Below are 7,386 nucleotides of genomic sequence, written 5' to 3'. Positions count from 1 at the left end.
GATGAAGAAGAGAGGATAAGTAGAAGAAAAAGATGATGTTGATGAAGAAGAACAGGAGGAAAGAGAAGGAGAAGGAGGAGGAGGAGGAAACGATGAAGAAGAGAGGATAAGTAGAAGAAAAAGATGATGTTGATGAAAGAGAGCAAGAAGAAAGAGAAAAAGAAGAAGGAAAAGGAGGAGGAGGAGGAGGAGGAAGAAAAGATGAAGAATAAGAAAGAAAAAGTAAAAGATGATCATGAAAAAAATAATGAAAATGATCAAAAACAAAAATGATCACGTGACATGAACTACAGAACCTCTCGCCCCCCAACGTTCCTTTTATTTTTCTCTACCTTCCTCCTTTCCTCCCTTTCTCCTCCTTTTCCTCTCTAATCCTCACTCTTCTCTTTTTTTCCCATTATTCCTTCATATTTATATTTTCTTTTAACTCCCTCCCCTTCGGTTTTTCTTCCTACTGTCATATCCATCCACCTTCTCTCTTTCCTTCCTTCCTTCCTTCTCTCCTTTCCTTACTTCCGTTTTCCCCTTTCTTCCCTTCATTCTTCTTTCTTCCCTTCCCTCCTCTCTCCATCCATTCTTCCCTTTTGTTATTCCTTTCTATTTTCCCTTCCTTTCCCTCCCTCCTGTCTTTCCCTCTCTATTTCACATTACTCGTTTTGTATTATTATTCCCTTCCTTTCCTTTTTTTCCCTTTCTTCACATCTCCCATTCCATCACATCGCCTTCCTTCCCTCTCCCTCTACTTCCTCCCCTCACTGCTAATCCTCCTCCTCTCCACCTCCCCAACAGGACCCCAAGTTGACCCTCCGTAGCGGGGCTCAACGGAGATGGTTGAGCCGAAGTGGACGTGGCTTTCGCTAACCTCATCGCCCAGAGGCCAGAGATCGCGAAGGTAAGGGGAGGAGGAGCGGGAGTGTGTGTGTGTGTGTGTGTGTGTGTGTGTGTGTGTGTGTGTGTGCGTGTGTCCAGTTTGGCTCCGGGGATACAGAAACGCTGCCGTCTCAACGTATTCCGACCGCAAAACTCCGTAAGTTGGCCTCTCACCACACTGTCGCCAACTAAGTTGACTCTAGTAGTCAGTTTGCCCATGCCAGGAAATAGCGTCTGGTTCGTACGAGTGACAGCTGGGAGAATGGTCTTGTGGTTTCTTTTGGCAGGGCGCGAGGTACAAAAGGGAGCGCGGGCGAAGGTGGGTTTGGAAGTGGTGGTGGTGACAGTAGTGGGTGGTTGGGGAAGGGTGGAGGGTGAGATGTGGATGGAGGGAGATGTGGTATCAGAAGTGGAGGAGGAGGAGTTTGAGTTCGTGTTGGAGGTGGAAGTGGAGGATGGAGTGGTGATGAGGATAGGAGGAGTCAAGGGTGTTGGAGGGAGAGGAAGGAGAGGGTGAAAGGGGAGTGGTATTGTGGATGGAGGTGGATTAGGTAGGAAGGGAGGTGGATGGAGTAGAAGGAATGGCAAGGGTGGCGGCGGGTTCAGGCGTGGCAGAGGAGATCGTGTTGGAGGTGGAAGGGGAAGATGGAGTGGTGATGAGGATAGGGAGGAGTCAAGGGTGTTGGAGGAGAAGAGGAGTGGAGTGGATGAGGTAGCAAGGAGGTGGATGGGGCGGAAGGATTAGTAAGGATGGAGGCGGGATCAGGCGAGGGAAGGAAGAAGGAAGAGAGGAAGGAAGGAAGAAGGAAAAAGTGGAAGGGAAAGGAACGGAAGGGAAGGGAAGAAAAGGAAGAGAAATTATAAGTAAAAGATGGGAAAAGAAAGGAAGGAAGGAAGGAAGAGAAGGAAGGGAAGGGAAGAAAAGGAAAAGAAATTATAAGTAAAAGAAGGGAAAAGAAAGGAAGGAAGGAAGGGAAGGAAGAGAAGGGATGATAATTGAAGAGAAGAGAGAGGGAAAGGGCGGGAAAAAAGTGGAAGAGAAAGGGAAGGAAAGGGAAGAAAAGAGAAAAAGTGGAAACACTTGAAACACTTTATTATGCTTACAAAAAAATGGTTTTATAATAAGCAGAAATTAATTTAATAATTTTTAAGCAGGGAAGGGAAGGGAAGGGAAGAGAAGAGAGAGAAGGGAAAAGACGATAAAAAAAGTGGAACGGAAGGGAAAGGAAGGGAAGGAAAGGAAAGGAAAGGGAAAGGGAAAGGACGAGAAAGAAAGTGGAAGGGAAGGGAAGGGAAGGGAAGGGAAGGAATGGCAAGGGTGGCGGCGGGTTCAGGCGTGGCAGAGGAGATCGTGTTGGAGGTGTAAGGGGAAGATGGAGTGGTGATGAGGATAGGGGAGGAGTCAAGGGTGTTGGAGGGAGAAGAGGGAGTGGGAGTGGATGAGGTAGCAAGGGAGGTGGATGGGGCGGAAGGATTAGTAAGGATGGAGGCGGGTTCAGGCGAGGGAAGGGAAGAAGGAAAGAGAGGAAGGAAGGGAAGAAGGAAAAAGTGGAAGGGAAAGGAACGGAAGGGAAGGGAAGAAAAGGAAGAGAAATTATAAGTAAAAGAAGGGAAAAGAAAGGAAGGAAGGAAGAGAAGGAAGGGAAGGGAAGAAAAGGAAAAGAAATAGAAATTATAAGTAAAAGAAGGGAAAAGAAAGGAAGGGAAGGGAAGGGAAGGGAAGATAATTGAAAAGAAGAGAGAGGGAAAGGGCGGGAAAAAAGTGGAAGAGAAAGGGAAGGAAAGGGAAGAAAAGAGAAAAAAGTGGAAACACTTTAAACACTTTATTATGCTTACAAAAAAATGGTTTTATAATAAGCAGAAATTAATTTAATAATTTGTAAGCAGGGAAGGGAAGGGAAGGGAAGGGAAGAGAGAGAAGGGAAAGGACGATAAAAAAATCGGAACGGAAGGGAAGGGAAGGGAAGGAAAGGAAAGGAAAGGAAAGGAAAGGGAAAGGACGAGAAAGAAAGTGTAAGGGAAGGGAAGGAAAGAAAAGGAAAGGAAAGGGAAAGGGAAAGGACGAGAAAGAAAGTGTAAGGGAAGGGAAGGGAAGGGAAGGGAAGGGAAGGGAAGGGAAGGGAAAGGGAAAGGAAAGGGAAAGGGAAAGGACGAGAAAGAAAGTGGAAGGGAAGGGAAGGGAAGGAAAGGGAATAATATGTGTCCCCCGTCATTTGTTTCCCCAGTCTTTGGAGTTTGTTTAGGTTAAGATTAATTGCAATGATGAAGAGGAAAAGAACCCGACTCTCTCGTGGCCTTCGGAAATAGTTGTTGTGAGCCGAAAGCGTCTAAGAACACGCGCCGTACACCCATCACACCTACACCCACACTTGACAAGCAGGGCCGGATTTAGGGCAGGGCCCATAGGGCCGCGGCTCAGCTAGGGCCCCGCTCATTTAGGGGCCCCGCGCCAGCTCCAGTACATTAATATAAGCACTTTTCTGTTTAATTCAAGGATACCGCTGCCATCCTTTCGTGTCATATCAATATAATCCCTGACTTGAGTCACGTAAAACATTTGAGCTTATTAGCAAGTACGACTCTTTTTCTCGCGGCACATTTACAGAAACATGCCAACCAGGGAAGTGGTAATGTAAACTACCTCTCCTCAACACTATGTAACGAGCTGATCGATGTGTTGGGGGAAAATGTTGTGTCTACCATAGCAGCAGAAGTTAAAAAATGCCAAATATTGCTCCATATCTGCGGCTTCCCCTCCAGACGTGTCTCACATGGACCAGCAACGCCTAACCATTCGGTACATGTTGCCAGAGGGGCCAGCAGAGCGTTTTTTGACGTTTGTACCCTTACTGAATTATACAAGAAATGAAATTGCAGAAGTAATAGTGATTTTTGCAGAAACCCAATATTCTATCTGTGAGTGTCGCGGCATGATAACGCGAGCAACATGTCTGCAAAATATAATGGCACCCAGGCGCACATAAAACGTCATTGTGGATTTATTTCAAGGAGCGTAAGCAACAGAAGCGCCGAAGTTTCCCTCAAACTATATTTAGCATTAGTTAGACCTCATCTTGACAATGCGGTTCAGTTCTGGTCACCTTACTATAGAATGGATGTCAAAATGCTAGAATCGGTGCAGAGGAGGATGACTAAGATGATTCAGCGGTTGAGAAACTTGCCATACGAGGAAAGACTCAAACAGTTAAGCTTGCATTCACTAGAAAGGCGAAGGGTGCGTGGAGACATGATCGAAGTTTATAAATGGATGAAGGGCTTTAATAAAGGAAATATTCATAAGGTTTTGTTGGTAAGAGAACCGGGTAGGACACGAAGTAATGGGTTTAAACTGGATAAATACAGATTTAACAGGGACATAGGCAAAAATTGGTTTACAAACAGGGTGGTGGATGAGTGGAATAGGCTTAGCAGTCATGTGGTGAGTGACAAAGTGATAAATTCATGGACAGCGATACTAGGTGGGGTTAGATACACAGGAGCTTAGGGTCAGCGAACTGACTTGTAAAGGCCTACCGGCCTCTTCCAGATTCCAACGTTCTTATGTTCTTATGTTCTTATGTCCATTGCTAGATTTTCTAGTACAACTATGTTTTGCTCGTAGCCATTGGCTATGGCTTCTACAACATCTGCACGGGCCGACCATCGTGTGTCTGGCAAGCACTTGATAACTGGTGAGCCTTGCAGCGCATCTCCATGTTTGCGCCAACGATGTGTTGACTTGACCAGATAAACATACAGACGTTGAATCGTAGCACCAAACATAGTCACTGCAACATTCAGCAGCACACATCGCAACAAGACTCAGCGAATGAGCCATGCAAGGAACAAACTCTGCAAATTAACAAGAACATAAGAACATAGGGAAACTGCAAGAGGCCGGGTGGCCTACACAGGACAGCTCCAGAATCCCCCCTACTTTTTTTTTTTTTTTACAACAAAGGAGGCAGCTCAAGGGCACACAAAAAAAGAAAACAATAATAAAAAAAAAGCCCGCTACTCGCTGCTCCTAAAAAAAAGATGTGTCCAAAAGCAAGGTCAAATACGGGAGGAGAGATGTCCTGATACCCTCCTCTTGAAAGAGTTCAAGTCGTAGGCAGGAGGAAATACAGATGAAGGAAGATTGTTCCAGAGTTTACCAGCGTGAGGGATGAAAGAGTGAAGATGCTGGTTAACTCTTGCATAAGGGGTTTGGACAGTATAGGGATGAGCATGAGTAGAAAGTCGAGTGCAGCGGGGCCGCGGGAGGGGGGGAGACATGCAGTTAGCAAGTTCAGAAGAGCAGTCAGCGTGGAAATATCGATAGAAGATAGAAAGAGAGGCAACATTGCGGCGGAATTTAAGAGGAAGAAGACTATCAGTATGAGGAGGAGAGCTGATGAGACGAAGAGCCTTAGCCTCCACTCTGTCCAGAAGAGCTGTGTGGAGCCCCCCACACATGAGATGCATACTCCATACGAGGGCGGACAAGGCCCCTGTATATGGACAGCAACTGTGCAAGGGAGAAGAATTGGCGGAGATGGTACAGAACGCCCAGCCTCGAGGAAGCTGATTTAGTAAGAGATGAGATATGAAGTTTCCAGTTGAGATTTTGAGTTAAGGATAGACCGAGGATGTTTAGTGTTGAGGAAGGTGATAGCTGGGTGTTGTCAAAGAATAGGGGATAGTTGTTTGGAAGATTGTGTCGAGTGGATAGGTGGAGAAACTGTGTTTTTGAGGCGTTGAAGGACACCAGGTTCTTCTTGCCCCAATCGGAAATAATAGTAAGGTCTGAGGCTAAGCGTTCTGCAGCCTCCAGCCTTGAGTCGTTAAGTTCCTGAAGGGTGGGTCTTCTATTAAAAGAAGTTGAGTAATGCAGAGTGGAATCATCGGCGTAGGAATGGATAGGACAGATCGTTTTGGAAAGATCATCAATGAACAACAGAAAAAGATTGGGAGATAGGACAGAACCCTGTGGGACACCACTGTTAATAGATTTAGGGGAAGAACAGTGACCGTCTACCACGGCAGAAATAGAACGGTCAGAAAGGAAACTTGAGATAAAGGTACAGAGAGAAGAAACCGTAGGATGGTAGTTTAGAAAGCAAGGACTTGTGCCAGACCCTATCAAAAGCTTTTGATATGTCCAGCGCAATAGCAAAGTTTCACCGAAACGGCTAAGAGAGGATGACCAAGAGTCAGTTAAGAAGGTAGGATATCACCAGTAGAACGCCCCTTGCGGAACCCATACTGGCGATCAGATAGAAGGTCAGAAGTGGAAAGGTGCTTTTGAATCTTCCGGGTAAGGATTGATTCAAAAGCTTTAGATAGACAAGAAAGTAAAGCTATAGGACGGTAGTTTGAGGGATTGGAGCGGTCACCCTTCTTAGGTACAGGCTGTATGAAGGCATACTTCCAGCAAGAAGGAAAGGTAGATGTTGACAGGCAGAGGCGAAAGAGTTTGACCAGGCAGGGTGACAGCACGGAGGCACAGTTTTAAGGACAATAGGAGGCACTCCATCAGGTCCATAAGCCTTCTGAGGATTGAGGCCAGAGAGGGCATAGAAAACATCATTTTGAAGAATCTTTCTAACAGGCATAAAGGAGTCAGAGGGGGATGAATAGGAGGAATATGCCCAGAATCGTCCAGAGTGGAGTTTTTAGAAAAGTTTGAGAGAAGAGTTCAGCCTTAGAGATAGATGAGACGGCAGTGTTGCCGTCAGGACTGAGAGTGGAGGAAAGATGAAGAAGTGAAGTTGGAGGAGATGTTTTGGCTAGATGCCAGAAGTCACAGGAAGAGTTAGAGAAAGCAAGGTTTTGACATTTTCTATTAATGAAAGAATTTTTGGTTAGTCGGAGAATAGATTTGGCACGATTTCGGGCAGAAATGTAAAGTTCATAATTAGCATTAGTTTGAAGGCTCTGGTACCTTTTGTGAGCTACCTCTCTATCATTGACAGCACGAGAACAAGCGTGATTAAACCAAGGCTTTTTAGCGTGAGGAGAAGAGAAAGAACGAGAATGTATGCCTCCATTCCAGAGACAATCACCTCTGTGATGCGCTGAGCACACACAGAGGGTCTCTATCCTGGAAGCAATAATCATTCCACGGGAAATCGGAAGAAGTACATCCTCAGGTCGTCCCACCGAGCTGAAGCAAAATGCCAGAAGCATCGCCTCTTCGGTGGGTCCAGAGGGTGTACAGGAGCGATAGGACAGGATGCAGATATAAGATTGTGATCGGAGGAGCCCAACGGAGAGAACAGTTTGACAGAATAAGCAGAAGAGTTTGAGGTAAGGAAGAGGTCTAGAATGTTGGGCCGATCTCCAAGACGGTCGGGAATACGTGTAGGGTGCTGGACCAACTGCTCTAGGTCGTTGAGGATAGCAAAGTTGTAGGCTTGTTCACCAGGATGGTCAGTGAAAGAGGATGAAAGCCAAAGCTGGTGGTGAACATTGAAATCTCCTAGGATGGAGATTTCAGCAAAGGGAGTGGGTCAAGATGTGCTCCACTTTAGA

The sequence above is a fragment of the Eriocheir sinensis genome, chromosome 19, assembly GCF_024679095.1.
Source record: "Eriocheir sinensis breed Jianghai 21 chromosome 19, ASM2467909v1, whole genome shotgun sequence".
In the NCBI taxonomy this organism is placed as follows: domain Eukaryota; kingdom Metazoa; phylum Arthropoda; class Malacostraca; order Decapoda; family Varunidae; genus Eriocheir; species Eriocheir sinensis.
Note: the sequence above shows the minus strand (reverse complement) of the source record.